Source organism: Dendrobates tinctorius, unplaced genomic scaffold (assembly GCF_039654945.1).
Source record: "Dendrobates tinctorius isolate UK_male_01 unplaced genomic scaffold, ASM3965494v1 ptg000164l, whole genome shotgun sequence".
NCBI classification, from domain to species: Eukaryota; Metazoa; Chordata; class Amphibia; order Anura; family Dendrobatidae; genus Dendrobates; species Dendrobates tinctorius.
This window is the reverse complement of record NW_027361831.1, coordinates 1068781-1095774: the sequence shown is the minus strand read 5'-3', so window position 1 is coordinate 1095774 and position 26994 is coordinate 1068781. Positions and strand designations below refer to the sequence as shown.

General features: G+C 47.7%; 1 protein-coding gene across 3 annotated transcripts in view; it reads right to left on the bottom strand.

The window, feature by feature from the left end:
• Nucleotides 1-26994, bottom strand: part of LOC141053011 (uncharacterized) — a 109728-nt gene that overhangs the window by 7549 nt on the left and 75185 nt on the right. The window lies entirely within an intron of this gene.

The window sequence follows — 26994 nt, the reverse complement described above, 5'->3', positions numbered from 1 at the left end:
AATCGTCTGTTGATTAAAAATTCTCAGAACACCCCTAGATGAATTCCTTGAGGGGTATAGTTTCCATAAGTAGGTAACGGATGGCGGGTTTCTGCTGTTTTGGCATGTCAGGAGCTCTGCACATGAGACATGACCTTCACAATCTATTCCAGACAAATTTATGCTCCAACAATCAAATAGCGCTCTTTCCTTTCAAAGCCCTACAGTGTCCAAAAATAGCAGTTTTTGACCACATATGGGGTATTGTCTTGTTCGGAAGACATTGCAAAACAAATAAGGGAGTCTGTTTTTTCTTATTATCCATTGTGAAAATAAGCAGAAAAAAACTTTAATTCACGTTTTCACATCCACATATTAAGTAGCTTCAACAAGCTCAAAACACCCTTACATGAATTCCTTGATGGGTCTAGCTTTCAAAATGGGGTCACTTATCTGCTGTTTTGGTACCTTATGTGGCTTCTTCCCTTCCGAGCACTGCTGTATATCCAGAGAGAAATTTTTGACTACATATGTGGTCATTGCCACGTTCAGAAGAAAAATGGTACCAAACTTTGTGGTCTCTTTTACCATGTTACCTCTTGAAAAAGTGAAAAATTTGGGGATAAATCAACATTTTCATAAAAAAAATAAAGAATATTGTCAATATGATGACCCAATGTTATCAAGTTTTGGATAGTACCTGTAAGTTCAAAGTGCCACTATACCCCTGGATATAATCCTTGAGGGGTGTAGTTTCCAAAATGGGGTCACTTGCCGTTTACCCAAACAGAGTTTTCTCAGCGCACTCATAAGAAACTAGGTAAATTGTGGGAGGCATTTTGTTTGTGCTATTCCTTTGTAAAAGAGGAAAAATTGGAGCTAATGCAACATTTTAAAGTAAAAATATTTTTTTTTATTCGACTTTGCATTAATTCCTGTGTAGCACCTGAAGGTTTAAAAAATGGTATCACTTTTGGGGAGTTTCCAATATATAGGCACAATAAAATCAATTTAAATCTGACTAGGTACCTAAAGAAAAAGGTTCCTTAGTCTGTTTCGTGAAAAAAAATAGAAATTTCTACTAAATCTTTAAAGGAAACTTGTCAGCAGGATTGTGCACAGTAACCGACTGTAGGGTTCTAGCAGGTTCGCAGGATGCAGTGACGAGACACGAGACTGAGTGTGGTTTGTGGAAATAACTTTTATAAACTGTAGCCGCTGGGGCTATATTGAGCAACCAAAAAAAGTATTAACAGCAACCAGTCCACGCAGGGACTCAACAAACCTAACAACACTTTCTTATGGGTAATGCGACTAACCCGGTTGGCCCAGGTGCTATAGGCCACGTATGACCAAACTGGGGTATCCTTATCTCTTATAATAAACTTATCCTTCCAGGGGTCTGTCAGGATCACAGGCGTGGCCGCGTAGAGGTCGCTGATGCGGCTGCCTTGACGCCTCGATATTCCGGGATGGAGCTGGGCGCAACAGGCCCTGAAGAAACGATGACGGTGGGGCGCAACAGACCCTGAAGAAACGATGATGGTGGGGCGCAACAGGCCCTGAAGAAACTGTGCCGATGGGCGCAACTGGCATCTCCTTGCGGCTCTCGTCTCACTGCAGGGTTATGACGCAGTCTCAAAATATAACTGTTCACCAACCTCTGCTCAGGGTCCCTGAGCAAACCGGACGGGGGCCTCTACTACCGCCTATAGCGAGGTGGCGCCGCCTGGGGCCGGTGATGACAGGGCCGCAGCTGTGGGAGAAGGCAGGGGGGCAGTGTCCTGACCGCTGTAAAGGAGTGGTCTGTCGTCGCTGCGGTCGCCTGAGGTAGCCGCCTTGTCACAACAGGGTGGGAAGCAGCGGGAGTCGCTGTATGGGACCGTATGCGGGGAGCGGCCGCCAGTGCAAGTCTCTCACGTGTCACTAGTCGGTGAGTCCGCAGCTTTCCTTTCACAGGCCCCTGTCGGTCTCTCCACAACACACCGTCTGCTCCCTCGGTCCTCACTGTCTCACACGGCTTCCTGTCTGTTGCCCTGCTCTCTGTCAACTACCACTTCAGCGCGCCCCCTGCTCCTTTTAAGCTTGCCCCGCCCCCTGTTTCCCTGACTTCAGTCAAGTCTTTCCTTTTACTGATGGCGATCCCCTGGGTACCTGTCCTTTCACTGTCTGGGAGTTCTCCTTCCCACACTCCCCCACCCTGTAAGCTTACCAGTCCTCGGGCGAGGGCCTTAGTCTATTGAGATCGGTCTGTAGAGGTTTCAATGTTCGTTGCCATAGGAATTGATCTTGCTTATATCGTTCAGGGGGTTTGCCGGCTGTTGACCGCTCGGAGCGTCTAAGTTTGACTGAGGTAGAGTCGTCTGGGGTGGTGGACATCAGTGGGCTGGTTGGTGCGGGCGGGCTAATTGTGTCAGATGATTCATTACTGAGTGGAGGGCCTCCGGGTCCTGGGAGACAATCTTTGTCGTCGTCCGGGTCCCAACATACGGAAGACGGTTCAGATGTCGACGGGATAGGCTCCGGTTGCTTCAGGTCGGAGGAAGTACATGGGCGTAACATATTACGATGCACAACACGAGTGGGCCGTGTTTCATCCTCCTCGGGTCGTATTTCGTACACCGGTCCGTCCGGATACCGCATAAGACCAGATAAGGACTTTCTTCCCAACACGGCTCCAGTTTGTTCTGGGGGCGTTGATCTAGTACAAGCACCCTGTCCTCGCTTTGGAGGTGAGGAGGCGGGGTTGCATTCTTCCCTGGGTGCTCCCAGTCTAGGAGCTTGGTGTGTACAATTCGGTGAAGAGTTTGCAGCCGATGGTGATGATTTCGGACCCAAGACGACATTCCAGTGCAGGGCTGAGGTTCTTCGGGGTCTAACTCCACCTCCGTGATCCCTTTACTTTCTCGCCCAAACAACAGGGAATAGGGGGTATAGCAAGTCACTCGATGTACCCTATTGTTATAGACCCAAACTAATTCGGAAACATATTCAGGCCAACGGGCTTTCTTGTCACTCTCCAGAGTGCGCAACATCTGAATCAATGTCCGATTAAATCGTTCACAAGCCCCATTCCCTTGCGGGTGATACGGTGTGGTCCGGGATTTGTCAATTCCATAGAGGTGATGTAGTTCTTCCATAACTTTCCCCAAAAAACATGCTCCCTGATCAGAATGTATTCGTTGAGGACAGCCGTATACTTGTATATAGTTTCCACAAATGGCGGAGGCAGCTGACTCTGTGGTCTGATCCCGAGTAGGGGTGACCACAGCGAACTTGGTGAAATGATCTACCATAACGAGACAGTGTTCGTATCCCTGAAATGCGGGCCCAATGGTCAGATAATCCACCATCAGGAGCTCAAGGGGAGCTGAGGTCACAATAGTCTGTGTTGCGGCTCGCTGAGCGGGTGGTTTGGCTAGTTCACACAAGCGGCAGGTCCGGCAAATTTCGTCCACAACAGCCGGCAAGCGCGGGTGGTAAGCTTTCTGTTGCAGCCATTGCAAAGTTTTTTTGTTCCGAAATGGGCCCCTTTTTCGTGAGCCTCCCGAGCCAGTACGTCAAGTTGGGCTCCTGGCGTAACCACCTGCCAAACCGTCATTGAGGTTATTTGTGATGTTATTTTACGATACAATAATCCCTTTCAGATAACCAACCTCTCCCATTGTCGCAGCATAAGCAACAGATGTTGAGTCAAATTTTGCCGTTGAGAGTCAGGGGGTAATTGCCCAGCGGCGACCCATGTCCGGAGAAGGCCAACCTCTTCGTCTTCTTGTTGCTGTTGTATCCACTTATCCTGGGATTGTTCTAATATGCCCCTTGGAGTCTCAGAGGAAGATATTTTTCTATTGTCAGTTGTGAGCACGGCAGCAGTGAGAGCGAACGGTATTTCGTCTCCTAATTCTTCGTCTCGATTCTGTCCTGGAGTTGTATGTCGAATCCTGGAGAGGGCGTCTGCATGGACATTCTCGTCCCCTTTTGTAGATAATCTTATAATTGTACTTCGCCATCTGGGCCACCCATCGCTGTTCCAGAGCCCCCAATTTGGCGCTTTCCAAATGAGCCAGCGGGTTGTTGTCAGTTTGCACTACCACCTCGGAGCCCGCTAGGTACTCTGCGAATCTCTCCGCCATAGCCCACACCACTGCGAGGAGCTCGAGCTTAAAAGAACTGTAATTGTCAGGGTTACGCTCTGAGTCATGGAGTGAGCGACTTCCATATGCGATCACTCTCTCCCGGCCATCCTGAACCTGTGACAATACAGCCCCGAGCCCGTGAAGACTCCCGTCAGTGTGCAGGATGAACGGGTGGGAGAAATCCGCATAAGCCAACACTTGGGCATCCGAGAGCGCAGCCTTGAGGTCTCGGAAGGCCTCTTCCTGAGGGTGTTGCCACTGGATTTTTCGCCCATTAGCCCCAGCGGGAGCCCCCTTCAGCAGGTCGTGCAGGGCTCGAGCTCGACATACAAAATTCTTTACGAAGCGACGGTAATATCTGGCTAACCCCAGAACAGCCCGCACATCTTTCACCGTGTCGGGGTAGGCCATTCCTGGAGAGCAGCAACCTGCTCCCGGGATGGCCTCACACCCTCTGCCGAAACGACATGACCCAGATACTCAATCTGAGAACGAAATAGGTGGCATTTCTGAGGCTTCACCTTCAACCCGTACTTTTGCAACCGGCTGAGTACCTGTCCCAACCGCTTCAGGTGGTCCTCAAAGGTGGCGGCATAGACGATGATGTCATCCAGATAGATCAACATAGCCTCAAAATTGAGATCTCCCAGACACCGCTCCATCAATCGCTGAAAGGTCCCGGGGGCGTTGGCCAGCCCAAACGGCATCCGATTAAACTCAAACAGTCCCATAGGCAATATGAACGCCGTCTTGGCTCTATCTTCTTCTGACATGGGCACCTGCCAGTACCCACTGGCCAAGTCCAGGGTTGAAAAATATGTAGCTTTTCCCAAGGCGGACAGGGATTCTTCTATGCGGGGCAGTGGATATGAGTCTTTAATAGTGCAAGCATTCAGTTTACGATAATCCACACAAAATCGTAGTGTACCATCTTTCTTCCGGACCAACACGATTGGGGCCGCCCAGGGGCTTTGACTTTCCCGTATCACCCCTTTTCGCAGCATTTGGGCCAGCAAAGTTTTCACCTCTTGATAGAGTTGTGGCGGAAACTCTCGATATCGTTCCCGGATAGGGGCCGCTCCTGCTGTGGGGATTTCATGAGTGATGGCGGTGGTACACCCAAAATTTGACTAGCAAATACTTCATGGTACTGTCCCAGCAATGTTTTTATCTGTGAGAGTTGGGCTGCAGTTAATCCAGAAAGCTTGGCCCGCATCTGCTCCAAAATCTTTCGGCCCTTCTCTTGTGCCGAGACTTCGTGGGCCTGTAAGGTTCGTATTGTTACTTCCCAAGGATCCTCGGGGTGTACTTGTAATTGAACCGCAGGAGCTGGCAGCACTTCTTCTAAAGGCCTTACTAGTTTGGCCAGCACAGACCGTGCTTTCAGAACGGTGTCTTGGTCTTCAAGGCTAATGCAGCGCACCAGGACGGCTTCTTTTTGCACGGTAGCCAGGGAACGGGCCACAAGTATGCCAGGAGGCAAGTGCTCCGAGTGACACGGCTCCACCTTCACCTCCACGCCCTCCAAGGGTATCGGGGCTCGAATGGGCAGGGCCTCCACAGTCTGTCCAGGAGGTAACACAAGCAGGGGTGTCGCTGGCATGATGACCTTACCCAGAGCCTCGCCTTCCTGGCAGTCCTGATGTACCCGTGCTCCCCGCACCAGCTGCTGGAATACCTGTCCCTGGGCCGTGTGGGAACCCCACTGCTTCAGAATCCTCTGTGTAGGGTCATTGAGCAGTAGGTTGCCGAACTCTCGTAGAACATTCATGCCTAGGGTGACGGTGTGTTGCTTATCAGCTTCTCCTTGAGTCAGTACCACCCCTCTGCGACCAAGGGATTTACCGCACAGCGTCACTTGCACCCACACCACCCCGGCAACTGGGACCGGCAGTTGGTTGGCAGCTACTAGTCTGATCACAGGCCCCCACTGAGGCCTTGCTGCTTCCGGTAAGTTCTGTTGAAAATACGTTGCGGGCATAGTGGTTACTTGTGACCCCGTGTCCACCAGGCACCGGATGGCCCAGCCCTCCACTTCTGCCCAAACCACCGGGCATTTTGCTACCAAATCTTGAGGGACTTCCACCACCCCTAGTTGTGGTTTTCGGCTGAGTGGCATCCCCCCAGCCCGGAGCCCTTTAGTTTAATGGTGGCCGAGGTGGGTATCTCCCACGCCGTGGATACTCTCGGGCAAAGTGGCCTGGTTCTCCACACTCAAAACACCGGGCCTGTGTAGGTTGACCACCCCGCGGGGAGCGTGATCCCCAGAAGCTGGGGTTAAAGCCAGGTCGTCCAGTCCCGGTTCTTTGACTTTACTTCGGCCAACTCGCCCTTAATACTTTTCAGCTCTTGCTTCATCTCTTCCACCCACTGAGGCTCCTTGACTACATTCGCAGAGGCCTCCACACCTCGGACTTTTCCCATGGGGACCGCAATCCCCTGCTCCTGCTCTCGAGCACGTGCCTGACTTCCCACCTCTGAAAGATCTATTCGGGGATTCATCCTGATCTGTTCCCGCAGTGCCTGTTTGACTAATGGATCTCACAAACCAGTCACCAGTAGGTCACGTAGGGTAATGTCAACAGGTCCTGCCCCTACCCCGTCCTTTCTTTCTATAGCCGTATGCAATTTTTGGAGGACATACATATACTCTGTGATCGTCTCCCCCTCTACTTGCATCCGACTAAACAAACGGGTTCTTAACTCTCCCACATCAGTAGGGTCCCCATGGGTTTGTTCTACTATCTGTAACACTTTTGAAAAAGTGTTGCGGTGACCAGGAGGTTTCAACATCACTGACCTCCGCGCCTCCCCGTCCAGTGCCATGAGTGCCACCTCAGCCTCCAGATCAGGGGTCATTGGGTGCATCCGAAAGAGCCCCCGCATCCGCTCTATCCAGCTCCATAACATAGTATTGGAGCCGGAAAATCTAGGCAGGCTGTTCAGCATGGCCCCCAATGATATGCTGGTACGGGGACCCTCATCATTTGTAGAGTTTACAGCTCTACCCTGATCTGGGGCACCACTGTCTGTGCTTGGAGACTGCACCCTGCCGACTACCCCAAGTGTAGGGTTCTAGCAGGTTCGCAGGATGCAGTGATGAGACACGAGACTGAGTGTGGTTTGTGGAATTAACTTTTATAAACTGTAGCCGCTGGGGCTATATTGAGCAACCAAAAAAAGTATTAACAGCAACCAGTCCACACAGGGACTCAACAAACCTAACAACACTTTCTTATGGGTAATGCGACTAACCCGGTTGGCCCGGGTGCTATAGGCCACGTATGACCAAACTGGGGGGTCCTTATCTCTTATAATAAACTTATCCTTCCAGGGGTCTGTCAGGATCACAGGCGTGGCCGCGTAGAGGTCGCTGATGCGGCTGCCTTGACGCCTCGATATTCTGGGATGGAGCTGGGCGCAACAGGCCCTGAAGAAACGATGACGGTGGGGCGCAACAGGCCCTGAAGAAACGATAATGGTGGGGCGCAACAGGCCATGAAGAAACAACGTGGGGCGCAACAGGCCCTGAAGAAACGATGACGGTGGGGCGCAATAGGCCCTGAAGAAACGATGACGGTGGGGCGCAACAGGCCCTGAAGAAACGATGACGGTGGGGCGCAACAGGCCCTGAAGAAACTGTGCCAATGGGTGCAACTGGCGTCACCTTGCGGCTCTCGTCTCACCGCGGGGTTATGACGCAGTCTCAAAATATAACCGTTCACCAACCTCTGCTCAGGGTCCCTGAGAAAACCGGACGGGGGCCTCTACTAATGCCTGTAGCGAGGTGGTGCCCTCTGGGGCAGGTGATGACAGGGCCGCAGCTGTGGGAGAAGGCAGGGGGGCTGTAAAGGAATGGTCTGTCGTCGCTGCGGTCACCTGAGGTAGCCGCCTTGTCACAACAGGGTGGGACGCAGCGGGAGTCGCTGTATGGGACCGTATGCGGGGAGCGGCCGCCAGTGCAAGTCTCTCACGTGTCACTAATCGGTGAGTCCGCAGCTTTCCTTTCACAGGCCCCTGTCGGTCTCTCCACAACACACCGTCTGCTCCCTCGGTCCTCTCTGTCTCACACGGATTCCTGTCTGTTGTCCTGCTCTCTGTAACTGCCACTTCAGCGCGCCCTCTGCTCCTTTTATACTTGCCCCGCCCCCTGTTTCCCTGACAACTTCAGTCAAGTCTTTCCTTTTACTGTCTTCCCAGTATCGTTCCCTCAGGAACCCTGTGTCACGTCCGCCATGTCTGTTTGTCTCAAGAACTCCTGGAGTGATGTGCATGCGCATGTTTTGTCTGCTGTCCTGCATGTTCGCTAGAGCTGTGTGCAGACTCACCTCATGTCTGAGCTGCAGGATCCCTGCGTTTCTGCTCTGCCTTCTGTGATCTTCTCGTCATGTCTGGAGTCCTTGATCATGTGATGTTTCTTAAGATCCTGCACTGTCTGGTTCTGCAATCATCTCGTCATGTCTAGAATCCCGGATCATGTGTTCTTCCTAGGATCCTGCACTGGTTGGTTCGGTAATCATCTCGTCATGTCTGAAACCCTGATCATGTGACGTTTCCTAAGATCCTGCACTGTCTGGTTCTGCTATCATCTCGTCATGTCTAGAATCCCGGAAGTGCTCCCCTGGTCCTGACCTGGAGGAGGAGGTGCTATGCCCTATATCAGGCCGCCTCTTCCTATGCTCAGGGCCTGATTATTGTGTGGCTTCCCTGCATGGCTGCTTGGTCTGTGGGGTTGCTCCCTCTATTCTGTGCCCTTGCACTCTGCTCTGTCGTGCATCTCTGCACACGCTCCGTGCTCGAATTCCGTCTCTTGTCTTGTGCCACGTCTTGTGTTGTCTCTAGTTCCATGTCTTGTCTTTGTCATGCTTTGACTTGTAGTCCTTCCTTTGTTCTCTGCCTCGCCTGTTTTGCCATGTCTTGCTTTTGCTATGCTTTGACTTGTAGTCCTCCCTGTGTTCTCTGCCTTGCTATTCCTTGCTTTGTGTTCCTCCCTATGGTCTCAGTCTTTGCTTGCTCTGCCTCGCTCTCTCCTATGGTGCTCTGTAGTGCTCCCTGGCACACGCACCATTTCTCCTCTCCTTAGTGCTCGTTTCTTTGTCTAGTCCCAAGGTCTTCCCTTGGCCCGGCTCTGGGCTTCTGCTTACGCTCCGCTGCTAGACTCTGTCCTCTCTCTGACCTGGCTCTGTTTCTGCCTGTATTCCTTGCCTTGTTCCCTGCCTTGTCCTTGCATTGAACCCTGGCGTGGGTTCCCCTTGGCCGTCTCCTGTGCCGTGGTAAGTGCCACGTGTTTGTGTACAGCCGTGTGTACTGGCCAGTGTGGCGTGCCCCCTGCGTGGCTCCTAGCACGCAGCCCTTCCTTGTGCCCTGGTGTGGCTCCTAGCACGCACCCTGCCTTGAACCCTGGCGTGGCTCCTAGCACGCACCCTGCCTTGAACCCTGGCGTGGCTCCTAGCACGCACCCTGCCTTGAACCCTGGCGTGGCTCCTAGCACGAAGGTTCCTTTGCCCCCTCCTGTGCCTTAGTCGTGCCTCGTGCTGGCGTTACAGCCGTGTGCATTGGCCAGTGAGGTGTGCGTCCCTGCGTAGCTCCTAGCACGCAGCCCTGCTCTGAACCCTGGCGTGTCTCTACACGCACTCTGTCTTGTGCCTTGGCGTGTCTCTACACGCACTCTGTCTTGTGCCTTGGCGTGTCTCTACACGCACTCTGTCTTGTGCCTTGGCGTGTCTCTACACGCACTCTGTCTTGTACCTTGGCGTGTCTCTACACGCACTCTGTCTTGTACCTTGGCGTGTCTCTACACGCACTCTGTCTTGTACCTTGGCGTGTCTCTACACGCACTCTGTCTTGTACCTTGAACCTTGGCGTGTCTCTACACGCACTCTGTCTTGTACCTTGAACCTTGGCGTGTCTCTACACGCACTCTGTCTTGTACCTTGAACCTTGGCGTGTCTCTACACGCACTCTGTCTTGTACCTTGAACCTTGGCGTGTCTCTACACGCACTCTGTCTTATACCTTGTACCTTGGCATGTCTCTACACGCACTGTCTTATTCTATGCTTTGGCGTGGCTACACACGCACCCTGTCTCGTTTGCGAACCTTGGCGTGTCCCCTACACACGCACCTCGCTTTGAACCCTGGCGTGTCCCCTACACACGCACCTAGTCTTGAACCCTGGTGTGTCCCCTACACACGCACCTAGCCTTGGACCCTGGCGTGTCCCCTACACACGCACCTAGCCTTGGACCTTGGCGTGTTCCCTAAACACGCACCCTGCTTGGATATCTGTCGTGCCTCCTTGCCTGAACCCTGGTTTGCCTGCCGGATGCCCGGAACCTGCCGACCGTTGCCAGAGGTCCGGAACCAGATGACTACGGCCTGATGTCCGGAGCTGACGTCCGCAGCCTGATCCCTGGACCCTGCCGGTTTGCCAGCAGTCCGGAGTCCGATGCCATCATGCCATTACCTGTGCCTAGGCGTGCCATCTGGCACGTACCATGTTATGGACCTTGGCGTGCCCACGCGCGCACCTTGCACGTTTTGCTTGTTTTCTCTGTATGTGATCTTGTGTTATTCTAATGAAGATACCTTGCACCTACGTCTAGTCTCGTCTTGCTTCCTGCTCGTCCTTGTTGTCAGACACTCGTCTAGTGTCCCCTGAGCCGGCCGTCTGGTCCCAGCAGTCGTGGTGGCTCACCCCCTTGGTCTTGCCCCTGACACTCCCTGTATAGGGGGTGGATTCTCACAAGGTCAGCTCGCCCTCGGTGGGTGGGTGCCACGACCCAGAGGGTCCACTCAAAAAATGGGCTCAGCAGGAGCTGAGTCCGTCACAGTTAATCAGGCCATGGACTCCGCTGGTACCTCGGCTACCCGTCTGATGACCCGTCTGTTATAGAATCTGATCTGCTCTGTCTCCTGGACTCTCCTGAATATGGCGGTACCCCGGCCACTCTTCTGATGTAAATCAGACCTGGCCCTTGACCTCTGGACTCATTTGGAAATGATGGCAGCCAGAGTAAGAAGACTTGCTTGTCTAACCGCAGTCCTCCCCACTGGATCTTCATGTCTCGTCAGCGGCTCCTGTGTCTTGACCGGTGCAGGTGTCCGTTTCAGATGTCGGATCAACATTGTTGGAGTGGTTTTGTACTAAACTCTGGTTTCTGCCGAAGAAAATTTTTTTTTTTCTTCTTTCCAGCCCCAGTGAGAGGGGGCTTAAAGAGGGGGGTACTGTCACGTCCGCCATGTCTGTTTGTCTCAAGAACTCCTGGAGTGATGTGCATGCGCATGTTTTGTCTGCTGTCCTGAATGTTCGCTAGAGCTGTGTGCAGACTCACCTCATGTCTGAGCTGCAGGATCCCTGCGTTTCTGCTCTGCCTTCTGTGATCTTCTCGTCATGTCTGGAGTCCTTGATCATGTGATGTTTCTTAAGATCCTGCACTGTCTGGTTCTGCAATCATCTCGTCATGTCTAGAATCCCGGATCATGTGTTCTTCCTAGGATCCTGCACTGGTTGGTTCGGTAATCATCTCGTCATGTCTGAAACCCTGATCATGTGACGTTTCCTAAGATCCTGCACTGTCTGGTTCTGCTATCATCTCGTCATGTCTAGAATCCCGGAAGTGCTCCCCTGGTCCTGACCTGGAGGAGGAGGTGCTATGCCCTATATCAGGCCGCCTCTTCCTATGCTCAGGGCCTGATTATTGTGTGGCTTCCCTGCATGGCTGCTTGGTCTGTGGGGTTGCTCCCTCTATTCTGTGCCCTTGCACTCTGCTCTGTCGTGCATCTCTGCACACGCTCCGTGCTCGAATTCCGTCTCTTGTCTTGTGTTGTCTCTAGTTCCATGTCTTGTCTTTGTCATGCTTTGACTTGTAGTCCTCCCTGTGTTCTCTGCCTTGCCTGTTTTGCCATGTCTTGCTTTTGCTATGCTTTGACTTGTAGTCCTCCCTGTGTTCTCTGCCTTGCTATTCCTTGCTTTGTGTTCCTCCCTATGGTCTCAGTCTTTGCTTGCTCTGCCTCGCTCTCTCCTATGGTGCTCTGTAGTGCTCCCTGGCACACGCACCATTTCTCCTCTCCTTAGTGCTCGTTTCTTTGTCTAGTCCCAAGGTCTTCCCTTGGCCCGGCTCTGGGCTTCTGCCTACGCTCCGCTGCTAGACTCTGTCCTCTCTCTGACCTGGCTCTGTTTCTGCCTGTATTCCTTGCCTTGTTCCCTGCCTTGTCCTTGCATTGAACCCTGGCGTGGGTTCCCCTTGGCCGTCTCCTGTGCCGTGGTAAGTGCCACGTGTTTGTGTACTGGCCAGTGTGGCGTGCCCCCTGCGTGGCTCCTAGCACGCAGCCCTTCCTTGTGCCCTGGCGTGGCTCCTAGCACGCACCCTGCCTTGAACCCTGGCGTGGCTCCTAGCACGCACCCTGCCTTGAACCCTGGCGTGGCTCCTAGCACGCACCCTGCCTTGAACCCTGGCGTGGCTCCTAGCACGAAGGTTCCTTTGCCCCCTCCTGTGCCTTAGTCGTGCCTCGTGCTGGCGTTACAGCCGTGTGCATTGGCCAGTGAGGTGTGCGTCCCTGTGTAGCTCCTAGCACGCAGCCCTGCTCTGAACCCTGGCGTGTCTCTACACGCACTCTGTCTTGTGCCTTGGCGTGTCTCTACACGCACTCTGTCTTGTACCTTGGCGTGTCTCTACACGCACTCTGTCTTGTACCTTGAACCTTGGCGTGTCTCTACACGCACTCTGTCTTATACCTTGTACCTTGGCGTGTCTCTACACGCACTGTCTTATTCTATGCTTTGGCGTGGCTACACACGCACCCTGTCTCGTTTGCGAACCTTGGCGTGTCCCCTACACACGCACCTCGCTTTGAACCCTGGCGTGTCCCCTACACACGCACCTTGCCTTGCACCTAGTCTTGAACCCTGGTGTGTCCCCTACACACGCACCTAGCCTTGGACCCTGGCGTGTCCCCTACACACGCACCTAGCCTTGGACCTTGGCGTGTTCCCTAAACACGCACCCTGCTTGGATATCTGTCGTGCCTCCTTGCCTGAACCCTGGTTTGCCTGCCGGATGCCCGGAACCTGCCGACCGTTGCCAGAGGTCCAGAACCAGATGACTACGGCCTGATGTCCGGAGCTGACGTCCGCAGCCTGATCCCTGGACCCTGTCGGTTTGCCAGCAGTCCGGAGTCCGATGCCATTACCTGTGCCATCTGGCACGTACCATGTTATGGACCTTGGCGTGCCCACGCGCGCACCTTGCACGTTTTGCTTGTTTTCTCTGTATGTGATCTTGTGTTATTCTAATGAAGATACCTTGCACCTACGTCTAGTCTCGTCTTGCTTCCTGCTCGTCCTTGTTGTCAGACACTCGTCTAGTGTCCCCTGAGCCGGCCGTCTGGTCCCAGCAGTCGTGGTGGCTCACCCCCTTGGTCTTGCCCCTGACACTCCCTGTATAGGGGGTGGATTCTCACAAGGTCAGCTCGCCCTCGGTGGGTGGGTGCCACGACCAGGTCCACTCAAAAAATGGGCTCAGCAGGAGCTGAGTCCGTCACACCCTGATGGCAATCCCCTGGGTACCTGTCCTTTCACTGTCTGGGAGTCCTCCTTCCCACACTACAGACAGTGTTAGATTGGTACCTTTATATTTATTAAAATGATACCTTGGTTAATGCAATTCTTCTTGTGGTTGTTGTTTAATCTTTATTTTCAGTTTTGAGTTAATGTATGCTCGTGCGCCGGGGCAGCCTGTGCGCAGGTCTTCATGTGGTGCTCTGATTAGCTGTTCATACTGAAGACTGCTGACAGGTCACTGATCTCACAGAGACCTGCCCCCTAATCTTCATAATTAATATTATATACACAAGTGCTTCTCACAAAATTAGAATTTCAAAAAGTTAAAATTTATTTCAGTTCTTCAATACAAAAAGTGAATCTCATACTATATATATATATATATATATATATATATATAGTCATTACAAACAGTGATCTCTTTCAAGTGTTTATTTCTGTTAATGTTGATGATTATGGCTTACAGCCAATGAAAACCCAAAAGTCATTATCTCCTCAAATTAGAATAATTAGCAAACACCTGCAAAGGCTTCCTAAGCATTTAAAAATGTCCCTTAGTCTGTTTCAGTAGGCTCCACAATCATGGGGAAGACTGCTGATTTGACAGATGTCCAGAGGTAGCCATTGACACACTCCACAAGGAGGGTAAGCCACAAAAGCTCATTGCTAAAGAAGTCGGCTGTTCACAGAGTGCTGTATCCAAGCATATTAATGGAAAGTTGAGTGTAAGGAAAAAGTGTGGTAGAAAAAGGTGCACAAGCAACCGGGATAAATGCAGCCTTGAAAGGATTGTTAAGAAAAGGCCATTCAAAAATTTGGGGGATATTCACAAGCAGTGGACTGCTGCTGGAGCCATTGCTTCATGAGCCACAACACACAGACGTACACACAGACATGGGCTACAAGTGCCGCTGCAGCCTGTGCAATAGCAGCTATTGGCGATCGCCGATAGCTGCTACTGCGCAGGCGCCAACTAGCGGAACTCTCGCGGAAATTACAGTGAGAATTCGGGATTCCATTCCGCGGAAGAAAAAAAAAAAAAAAAAATCGCATTTGAATTTCCGCTATTTTCCTGCGGAAAAACTAGCATTTTGCAAGCTTAATTAGCTTGCAGAATGCTAGCGTTTTCCAAGCGATCTGTAGCATCGTTTGGAGAACTGATTGACAGGTTGGTCACACTCGTCAAACAGTGTTTGACGAATGTGACCAACTTTTTACTACTGATGCTGCCTATGCAGCATCAGTAGTAAAAGATAGGATGTAAAAAATAATTAAAAAAATATTGTTATTCTTACCTTCTGGCGTCCCACGCAGCCTTCCAGCCTCTCTCCACGCTCCCGATCCCAGTAATCCTTTGCGCGAATGACTGCGAGACGTCGCGCTCCCGCGAGATCGCGATGTCATCACGGTCATTCTCGCAAAGGATTACTGGGACCGGGAGTGTGGAGAGAGGCGAGAAGGCTGCGCGGGACGCCAGAAGGTAAGAATAACAATTTTATTTTTTACAGGGATATGGTACCCACAGCCCGAAGGACAGTCTCCTCTCCTCCGGACTGTGGGTACCATCCGCAAATGTTCTGCTTACTTTCCGCACGGTGGGCACAGCCACATGCGGAAAGTAAGCAGAACAATGCATTCCTATGGGTGCGGGATCGCGCCATGATTCCGCTAAGTTAATAAGCATGCTGCGTTTACCGCAAAGCCATTCTGCCGCGGAAAAAAACGCAGCATTAGCACAGCATTGTGGAATCCCATAGGAATGCATGGGATGCTTAAATCGCGCGTTTAAAACCGCCGCAGAAACACGAACAACCGCGACGTGTGAACACAGCCTAACGGCGCTGACCTGACAATGTCTGTAGGTTACTGTGCACAATCCTGCTGACAGGTTCCCTTTTAACAGGCTCCTCTTCTAACATCCCGACAAAATAAAATGACGTTTGAAAAATGATGCAGATGTAAAAGTAGACAAATACAAAATGCTATTAATTTTTTTTGTACAGCATGACTAACTGTTGTAGGGTAAGTTCACACTAGGCGTTTTTTCAGCATTTTCCAGGTTTTCCTTGTTTTTTCTTTTAGGCCCCCCATATCATAATATGGGGGACGCATGGTCACACAGACCACATGTAATTTGCCTGGTAATTTCTATCTTTTACTCTCTATTGTGTTTTCTCTATGTTCCTCATCTACATGGTTTGCCAGGGCAAAGCTCAATTTCCCTGACTATTTTTAGTATTTCTGGTTACAGATGGTTCTCAGCTGCTTGGTTTCCCGCTTTTTTCTAGGTCCCTGATTTCATATATTTAAACTCCTGGATGCGCTGATCAGCTGTCAGTGTCAAAGAAGATTGAAGACGCCTGCCCGCCCTCCCTTTATATTGTCGTGATGCATACTAGTGGGATAATAGATGATTCTGATTTTATTATAAAAATTGATTATATATTTCATATTTCTTGTTAGTAATTCTTAATAAACATCACGGCCTGTTTCATCCAACATTTGTTTCAGTTTATTCTTTAAATAAATGATTGTTTTGTTTATGAATGAGTTGGTCTTGTATTACCATGCATTTTTTGCGGCGGTTTTGGCATGCTAAATTTGTCTCTTGTGCATGCGGATAAAGTTTAGTGTTGAAAAAAAGTCATATTCCATAGAATCAGGTTTTGTTACAAAAAAACGCAGCAAAACATGATGCCTGTGTTTTTGGTGTGTTTTTTCACCACCCATTCAAGTCAATGGGGGAAAACGCTGAAAAAACACGGAAAGAAGTGACAATTTGAATGGTGCAATTTTTCCTATTACCCTCATGAAAATGCAATATTTTTGGCTAAAAACTTATTTGTGGGGAAAATGTGATGCTTTTTATTTTTGAGGCTCAACGTTATATACTTATGTGAAGCCCCTGATGGGTTCAATGTGCTCTGTTATGAATGGGTCACCGAGGAGGAAAACTAAACAAGCTAAGTCACAGAAAACCAGAGAGGTTGGTAACTATGCAGATTGCAGACCCCTGATCCTAACCACACAACTAGCAGCAGCCGTGGAGCGTTCCTACGATGAATCTAGATGCCTCGTCACTGCCGGAGGACTAAATAAGCCTAAAGCAAGAAAAGGGGAAAACTAACTGCCCCAGAGCAGACCCCAAAGGAATAGACAGCCCCCACACATGTATTGACGGTGAAACAAGATGAAAACAAAAACATAGGCAGGAAAATAGGCTGAGCAAACGATGGGGCCCAAACTAACTAGCAAGGACAGGAAAGGAAAGACACTGTCTGCAATCTGCCCCAAAAACCCTACAAAAATAATGTCCAACACTTCTGATAACAAAATTAACCCTGAAGCCACTAGACTTCTCCCACTATATCAGCACTCTGAAATATTCTGAGACAGAGCAAAAAAGAGGCCAATCTAATAAGGGACAAAAAGCAAATTGGCAAATACAGATAAATAAGAGTGGAAATTCAGCACAGCCCCAGCCGGGGCTGGCTGACCACACAAAAAAACTGAATAGACCAACAAAATCAAGTGTGAACAATAGCAGAAACACTTAGCTTGAGATGACTGGAACAGAGCTGAAAACCAAGACCTGAAAAGCCAGAAGGAATCACCAGCACCAGAATAGGGCGTCGGCTGTCTTAAATCCAGTCTGAGATTCCAGAGATCCAAACGTTATCCTCATCATCAGGTGGCAGATCTCTACTAATTAAATCAACCTCACTACCTCCTGTTACCACCAGAGGGAGCCCGGAAGGAGAACTCACAACTGGTAGACCAGAAAATGAGTTCACAACAGTGCTCACAACATATCTAGAACAGTTCCCTGAAGGGTCTAGTTTCCAAAATGGTGTTACTTGTGGGGGATATTAAATGTTTAGATACATCAGAGGCTCTCCAAACGCGACATGGAATTCGCCAATTGTTTGAGCAAATTTTGCATTCAAAAAGTCAAATGACGCTCCTTCCCTTCCGAGCTCTGTCGTGTGTCCAAACAATGGTTTTCTCCCTCATATGGGGTATCGGCATGATCAGGTGTAATTACATAAATTTTGGGTTCCATTTTATCCTGTTATCCATGTCAAAATAAAAAAAATTTGTATCTGAACTAATTTTTTTGTGAGAAAAAGTAAAATGTTTCATTTTTTTCACATTCCAAAAATTCCTGTGAAGCACCTGAAAGGGTAAATAAACATCTTGAATGTGATTTTCAGCACCTTGAGGGGTGCAGTTTTTAGAAATAGTGTCACTTTTGAGTATCTCCTATCATATAGACCCCTCAAAGTGATTTCAAATGTGATGCGGTCCCTAAAAAAATGGTTTCGTAAATTTTGTTGCAAAAAGGAAAAAAAAAAAAAAAAAAATTGCTGGTCAACTTTTAACACTTATAACTTCCTAACAAAAAAAAAAATTTAGCTTCAAAATTGTGCTGATGTAAAGTAGACATGTGGGAAATGTTACTTATTTACTATTTTGTGTGACTGATCTCTGTGATTTAAGTACATGAAAATTCAAAGTTGGAAAATTAGGAAATTTTCCAATTTTTCACCAAATTTCCATTTTTTTCACAAATAAACACAAGTCTTAACATTATCTTTTACCATTATCATGAAGTACAATATGTCATGAAGAAACAAACTCAGAATCTACAGGATCTGTTGGCCTGATAATTAATGTGCAAACATCTTCGGGGGTAAAGGGTTTAAATATCTGGGCAGATAAGGGTCAGCCTCTTCTAATTCCAGGGGGAAGGATGGATTCACCAAGCCAGGGCTGTGGAGCCGGTAAGCCACAGTTGCGACTCCGACTCCTGGATTTTATCAGGCTCCGACTCCGGCTCCTTCATAAATGGCCAATTCATAACAACAAATTTACTGTTGTAAAATATTAAACATCGTGCTTATTCAGTTTCTCACCATCATATAAGTAATCAGACCACTTAGAGCAAAAACCACATTTATTAGAATACAATTAGAATATAGCAAATAACTTTTATAAACTTTTCTAAACTGTAAGTAAATATGCAATAAACACTTTTATGCAGTTAATAAGAAGAAATCTATAAATTTGTCCTCAGAAAAAGTATTGCCTCTGTCAGATCCTCCTTCATGGATGCCCTCAAATCTGATCTAATTATTTTGAGAGCAGAGAACAACCTCTCTACACTAACTTGTGTTGGTGGCAAAGCAGTAACCACTCGGGCAACATCTCTAACAATGTCAGGATACAGAGGAATCGCTTGTTGCACTGTTATTTTTGATGAACGGTCAAATTTCTCAATTTCTTTTAGTGCACATGAAAAATTCTGCTGAAATGTACTGGCTGTGTTCCTTGATGGGGATGACTCTTCTTCTATGCGGAAACGCTTTGCACGGTCCTTGTGATCCAAATATTTTTCGAAATTAAATTCTTCATCAGTCGATGATGAGGGTGAAGATGTGGCAGGACGACCAAATTCTTCTTGTTCCTCCTCACTGTTATGCAACCCTATCATCCTTACTGCTATTTCAAACAGAGCTTCTTTTCCTTTACTTAGCTGTTGATCATCTAGAAGAATCCGATGCATTGGGTCTACATAAACAGCTGCCAAAAGAATGTTATTTTGTAATAGTAGCTCCTCTCTCCGTTTCATTGATGTAGCAATGCCACTTGCAATTAACCCTCCTCTTTGGGACAGGCGAAACATCAGGTTCTTCCACTCCTTTAAGAAAATACCTGGAGATAAGTCCTCTGCTTGTAATTTTTTAGTCACTGTAAATGGGTGCTCTAGCAATTTTTCCAGCTCAGTCACCTGATTCCACTGACTTTCATTTAGCGTCAGTTGAGGGTTAGCCATGTCTACAAGAAAGGTTTTCAGTTCAACCAAGCGCTGAATCATTAAGTAAGTACTGCCCCATCGTGTGGCTTGATCAATAATTGCCCCTTTTCCAGCACGTCTCTTCAAAACTGAGTCAACTTTAGGGGTTCTGGCAACAGTAGCCAATTTTCTCACCTTGCCAATCAGTGCAGCAGCATGTCCTTCTTGCAGACTGTCTCTTATAGCCAGCTGTAGCGTATGCACAACACAGCGCATGTGATGAATGAAAGAACATATTGACACAGTTTCAACAAGATCATCTAAACCAGGGGTCCCCAACCGCCGGTCCGCTGCCCAGCACCGGGCCGCTGCAGTGCCCTTGCCGGTCCGCGGACACAAGGGGAGCCAGGGGCGGTCAGTGGCGGCAGGGAGCGATCCAAGCAGCTCCGCTGCCTGCAAGAGGGAATAGCAGGAGCGGAGCTGCAAGGACCCATCCACTGCGTCCAGCTTCCTGCCCGCCGCCCGCGCTTCCTGTCTCTGACTGACACAGAGAGGAGCGCGGCCGCTGCTGTGTCAGAGCAAGGAAGCGCGGGCGGCGGGCAGGTGAGAGGAGAGAGGTGGTGTCTGTGTGTGTGTACGTATAATATGTATGTGTGTGTGTATGTGTGTGTATGTATATGTATGTGTGTATGTGTGTGTGTATGTATGTGTGTGTTGGTCTGTGTTTGTGTAGCCTGGCCCTGGAGGAGATGGGGACATGAGGAGAAGGCCATGAGGGGAGTGATGGAGAGACAGCAGTGATGGGGTGAAGGCAATGATGGGGAGAGGGGAGTGATGGGGTGAAGGCAATGATGGGGAGAGGGGAGTGATGGGCTGAAGACAATGATGGGGAGAATGGAGTGATGGGGTGAAGGTAATGATGGGGAGAAGGGAGTGATGGGGTGAAGGGAGTGATGGGGTGAAGGCAGTGATGGGGAGACAGCAGTGATGGGGTGAAGGCAGTGATGGGGAGAGGGGAGTGATGGGGTGAAGGGAGTGATGGGGTGAAGACAATGATGGAGAGAAGGGAGTGATGGGCTGAAGACAATGATGGGGAGAAGGGAGTGATGGGGTGAAGGTAATGATGGGGAGAGGGGAGTGATGGGGAGAAGGGAGTGATGGGGAGAAGGGGGTGATGGGGTGAAGGCAGTGATGGGGAGACAGCAGTGATGGGGTGAAGGCAGTGATGGGGAGACGGCAGTGATGGGGTGAAGGCAGTGATGGGGAGAAGGGAGTGATGGGCTGAAGACAATGATGGGGAGAAGGGAGTGATAGGGTGAAGGCAATGATGGGGAGAAGGGAGTGATGGGGTGAAGGTAATGATGGGGAGAGGGGAGTGATGGGGAGAAGGGAGTGATGGGGTGACAGCAGTGATGGGGTGAAGGCAGTGATGGGGAGAGGGGAGTGATGGGGTGAAGGCAATGATGGGGAGAGGGGAGTGATGGGGTGAAGGCAATGATGGGGAGAGGGGAGTGATGGGGTGAAGGCAATGATGGAGAGAAGGGAGTGATGGGCTGAAGACAATGATGGGGAGAAGGGAGTGATGGGGTGAAGGCAATGATGGGGAGAAGGGAGTGATGGGGTGAAGGTAATGATGGGGAGAGGGGAGTGATGGGGAGAAGGGAGTGATGGGGTGAAGGCAATGATGGGGAGAGGGGAGTGATGGGCTGAAGGCAATGATGGGGAGAAGGGAGTGATGGGGTGAAGGCAATGATGCGGAGAGGGGAGTGATGGGCTGAAGGCAATGATGGGGAGAAGGGAGTGATGGGGTGAAGGCAATGATGGGGAGAGGGGAGTGATGGGGTGAAGGCAATGATGGGGAGAAGGGAGTGATAGGGTGAAGGCAATGATGGGGAGAAGGGAGTGATGGGGTGAAGGCAATGATGGGGAGAAGGGAGTGATGGGGTGAAGGCAATGATGGGGAGAGGGGAGTGATGGGGTGAAGGCAATGATGGGGAGAGGGGAGTGATGGGGTGAAGGCAATGATGGGGAGAAGGGGGTGATGGAGCACTCATTCAAAACCTATGGTGAGTTGAGTCACATTATAAATGTTATTTAATTATAAGTATGCACTGCTACACTACAACCGTGTCCATAGCCCCGCCCCCTTATGGCCAAAGCCCCGCCCCTGCCACACCTCCATCCACGCCCTGCCGGGCCATGGAAGAATGGTCTTGCTTGAAACCGGTCCCTGGTGCAAAAAAGGTTGGGGACCACTGATCTAAACTATCATGTTGCTGTTCATCTGAAGCAACTTCAGTTTGCTCCTCAGTTACAATACTGTATTCCTCTATTTCAAACATTTCTGTGTCTGTGGACCCAGAATGTTCTTCTAGCTGCTGGTCATCATCATTACTCTCATTCATTAGCTTAATAGTACTTATCATATTTGAAGCATTGTCAGTTACGACAGAAAGAACTTGCTCTTTTTTAAGTTCATAGTCTTGCAGAACCTTTTCCACCAAGACCTGGAGAAACTCACTGGTGTGATGAGCTTTGGTGTCTTTTACTGCCAATGTCTTGGTAACTATTTCATTTTTGTCACAAACAAATCGGACATTGATGGCAAAATAGTTCACTCTGTGACGTGTGCAGGCATCCATTTTAAGAAACAGAAAGCGTCCCTTGAGAGTTTTTTTAAGTTCTTCCTTTTGTTTAAAAGCTTCTTCGATTACTAATTTTCTAATACTCTCTCTCTCCAGAGAAACACCAAGCTTGCGGGCCATTTCCCCATTCAGACACATAAAAACTGGTCGTGAAAATAATGAAATAGGCACACTATCCTTTACAACAAGCTCTATGATCTGTTTTTTAAATGTATCTACTGTCATTGTCACAGTAACTTTGTCACTGACAAAATATCTTGCAACTGATGGCTGCAAAGTTCTCTGCTCCTTTGTTTGGCTGGAAGAGCTGGGCACTGGTTCATTGGTTTGGATGCAGTCTTTCTCATCCACTGCTTTCAGTACTTCTGGATGAAAGCACTGTAAATGTCTCTTTAGATTAGAAGCTCTGGTAGGAGCATTTTTATCTTTGCCTGAATATGCACTCATCTTGGCTTCACAGCATTTGTTTTCGTCTGGATCATTTGTCATACACTGACAGACATAATGTTTTCTATCTTGAGTGATGGTGAAATGTTCAAATACAGCTGATTTAATGTGATGCTTCTTTGACATTCTCAGGTTTTTAATTCTGCATTCACAATCCAAATGACAATTGTTTTTCCTAAAAACAATTGTACAAAATTATTGCCAGGTCGTACAACTGATATAGTGGTCAGTAATACTGTTATTATTCCTCATGTACTCACAGTTAACTGATGCAAAGTTTGTTGAAAGGATAATACTTCTTACAGTCTTCCTCTTCTGAGTAGCAGGCAGCTGTGAGATGCTTGGAAGACGCACACCTAGTATGATCTAGTCTAGAGGAGGAGCTTTACTACTAAGAATTTGCAACACATTTTCACTTTCAGTTTCATACATTGTAAGTAGGGGGGTTGGGGCAGCATGAGGTTAACCAAGTATAAGATTAGATAAGGGCAGTGGAGAACAGTGACACACAAGAAGTAAGAAATGTCTCTATCTCCAGCAGAACTGATTATCACTGTTGTTCATAGTTTGATAGAACATATATATTTGAGTAACATTTATAAAATTCATATGAAAGTTCAATTATGAAATATTAATACATTTTTTTTAAAGCTGGAGTCGGAGTCGGTACATTTCTACCGACTCTGACTCCAACCAAAACTAACTCCGACTCCGACTCCACAACTCCGACTCCACAGCCCTGCACCAAGCTGTAAGTTGTGGTCAAAATAGACATCACTCCATTAACCCCTTAAGCCCCAAGGGTGGTTTGCACGTTCATGACCGGGCCAATTTTTACAATTCTGACCACTGTACCTTTATGAGGTAATAACTCTGAAACGCTTCCATGGATCCCGGTGATTCTGACATTGTTTTCTCGTGACATATTGTACTTCATGTTAATGGTAAAATTTCATTCATATAACTTGCGTTTATTTGTGAAAAAAAACAGAAATTTTGCAAAAATCTTGAAAATTTCGCAATTTTCCAAATTTGAATTTTTATGCCCTTAAATCACAGAGATACGGCACACAAAAAACTTAATAAATAACATTTCCCACATGTTTACTTTACATCAGCACAATTTTGGAACCAAAATTTTTTTGTTAGGAAGTTAAAAGGGTTAAATGTTGACCAGCGATTTCTTATTTTTGCAACACCATTTTATTTTTACGGACCACATCACATTTAAAGCCACTTTGAGGGGTCTATATGATAGAAAATACCCAAAAGTGACACCATTCTAAAAACTGCACCCCTTAAGGTGCTCAAAACCACATTCAAGAAGTTTATTAACTCTTTAGGTGCGTCACATGAATTTTTTGAATATTTAAAAAAAAAAAAAAAATGAACATTTAACTTTTTTTTTCACAAAAAAAATACTTCAGGTTCAATTTTTTTTATTTTACCAAGGGTAACAGGAGAAATTGGACTGCAAAAGTTATTGTGCAATTTGTCCTGAGTACGCTGATACCTGATATGTGGGGGGGAACCACTGTTTCGGTGCATGGCAGACCTCAGAAGGGAAGGAGCGCCGTTTGACTTTTTCAATGCAAAATAGGCTGGAATTCAGATCGGACGCCATGTCGCGTTTGGAGTCCCCCTGATGTACCTAAACAGTGGAAACCCCCCACAAGTGACCCCATTTTGGAAACTAGACCCCCCAAGGAACTTATCTAGATATGTGGTGAGAACTTTGAACCCAACAAGGGCTTCACAGAAGTTTATAACGTACAGCGGTACAATTAAAAAATCATATTTTTTCCACAAAAATGATCTTTTCACCCCAAATTTTTATTTTTCCAAGGGAAACAAGACCCTAAAAGTTATTGTGCAATTTGTCCTGAGTACGCTGATACCCCATATGTGGGTGTAAATGACTATTTGGGCACATGGCAGAGCTCGGAAGGGAAGCAGCGCCATTTGACGTTTTTGGCTGGAATTGAGATCGGACACCATGTCGCGTTTGGAAAGCCCCTGATGTACCAAAACAGTAGAAACCCCCCACAAATGACACCATTTTGGAAACTAGACCCCCCAAGGAACTTATCTAGATGTGTGGTGAGCACTTTGAACCCCCCAGTGCTTCACAGAAGTTTATAACGCCCGGGTGTGAAAATAAAAAAATCGTATTTTTTCCACAAACATGATCTTTTAGTCACCAATTTTTTTATTTTCCCAAGGGAAACAGGAGAAATTAGACCGCAAAAGTTGTTGTCCAATTTGTCCTTAGTACACTGATACCTCATATGTGGGAGAAAACTACTGTATGGGCACACGTCGGGGCTCGGAAGGGAAGTAGTGACGTTTTGGAATGCAGACTTTGATGGATTGGTCTGCGGGTGTCATGTGCGTTTGGAGAGCCCCTGATGTACCTAAACTATTGAAACTCCCCACAAGTGACCCCATTTTGGAAACTAGACCCCCCACGGAACTTATCTAGATGTGTGGTGAGCACTTTGAACCCCCAAGTGCTTCACAGAAGTTTATAACGCCTGGGCGTGAAAATAAAAAAATCATTTTTTTCCACAAAAATGATATTTTTGCCCCCAATTTTTTATTTTCCTAAGGGTAACAGGAGACATTGTTTTGCAATTTGTCCTGACTATGCTGATACCCTATATGTACATAACCACATTAAGGATAAGCAACCCATAAACACTAATGTATACAATAAAGTAAAGGGTTTAAGGAACATGTGGACAATCGCAAAGACATAACCATAGACACAGAAAAGAGAAGCGAAAAAGTCCAAAAGACTAAATAATTCAAAAGATAAAACATTGAATCTTTATTGAAATATGACCAAGGTACAGGGGAAGTGAAAACAAGTCAAACATGACCATAGTAGCACAAGGGCGACAAAGTGGGGCATACATGGGGCTTATGGACACGTTTCGGCAACTGGCCTTTCTTTTTTCTTGAGAAAGGCCAGTTGCCGAAACGTGCGTTGGGGGGGGGTCATACTTGGGTGGACTTTCATCTTCCATCCAAACAGGTAAAGATGTGTATACATTGACTTAGTGTCTCTATATTAATATATCCTGTTGAATGGTATTCATAATATGTGTATTTCGGGGATGGGTGTTATATTTTCAATGCTACCATCATAACAATGCCTAAACACCTTGTTTTCCCCTACACTGTCCATAAGCCCCATGTATGCCCCACTTTGTCGCCCTTGTGCTACTATGGTCATGTTTGACTTGTTTTCACTTCCCCTGTACCTTGGTCATATTTCAATAAAGATTCAATGTTTTATCTTTTGAATCATTTAGTCTTTTGGACTTTTTCGCTTCTCTTTTCTGTGTCTATGATACCCTATATGTGTGGATAAAACACTGTTTGGGCGTATGGCAGAGCTTGGAAGGGAAGGAGCACCATTTGACTTTTTCAACGCAGAATTGGCTGGAATTGAGATCAGACGCCATGTTGCATTTGGAGAGCACCTGATGTGCCCAAACAGTGGAAACCCCTAATTCTAATTCCAACCCTAACCCCAACACACCCCTAACCCTAATCTCAGCCCTAACCCTAGCCCTAACCCTAATGGGAAAATGGAAATAAATACATTTTTTTTATTTTATTATTTTTCCCTAACTAAGGGGGTGATAACGGGGGGTTTGATTTACTATTTATGGCGGTTTTTATGTTTGGCAGCTGTCGCACGCTAAAAGACACTTTTTATTGTAAAAATAGTTTTTTGCATCACCACATATTGAGAGCTATAATTTTTCCGTATTTTGACCCACCGAGTCATGTGAGGTCTTATTTTTTGCGGGACAAGTTGATGTTTTTATTGGTACCATTTTCGGGCACGTGACATTTTTTGATCGCTTTTTATTCCGATTTTTGGGACGCAGAATGAACAAAAACCAGCGTTTCATGAATTTCTTTTGGGGGGGTGCGTTTACACCGTTCCGCGTGCGGTAAAATTGATAAAGCGGTTTTATTCTTCGGGTCAGTACGGTTACAGCGATACCTCATTTAGGTCGTTTTTTTAAGTTTTGTCAGTTCTATGCAATGAAAACTATTTTAAATAAAAAATAATTATTATTGCATCGCTTTATTCTGCGAGCTATAACTTTTTAATTTTTTTGCGGATGACGCTGTATGGAGGCTCGTTTTTTGCGGGACAAGCTGACGTTTTCAGCGGTACCATGGATATTTATATGCGTCTTTTTGATCGCGCGTTATTGCACTTTTTGTTCGGTAGTATGATAATAAATCATTATTTTTTGCTTCGTTTTTTATTTTTATTTTTTAAGGGGTTCGTTAAAGGGGTTAACTAATGGGACAGTTTTATAGGGCGGGTCGTTACAGACGTGGCGATACCAAATATGTGTACTTTTATTATTTGTTTTTTTATTTTCAAAAAAAAGAATTTATT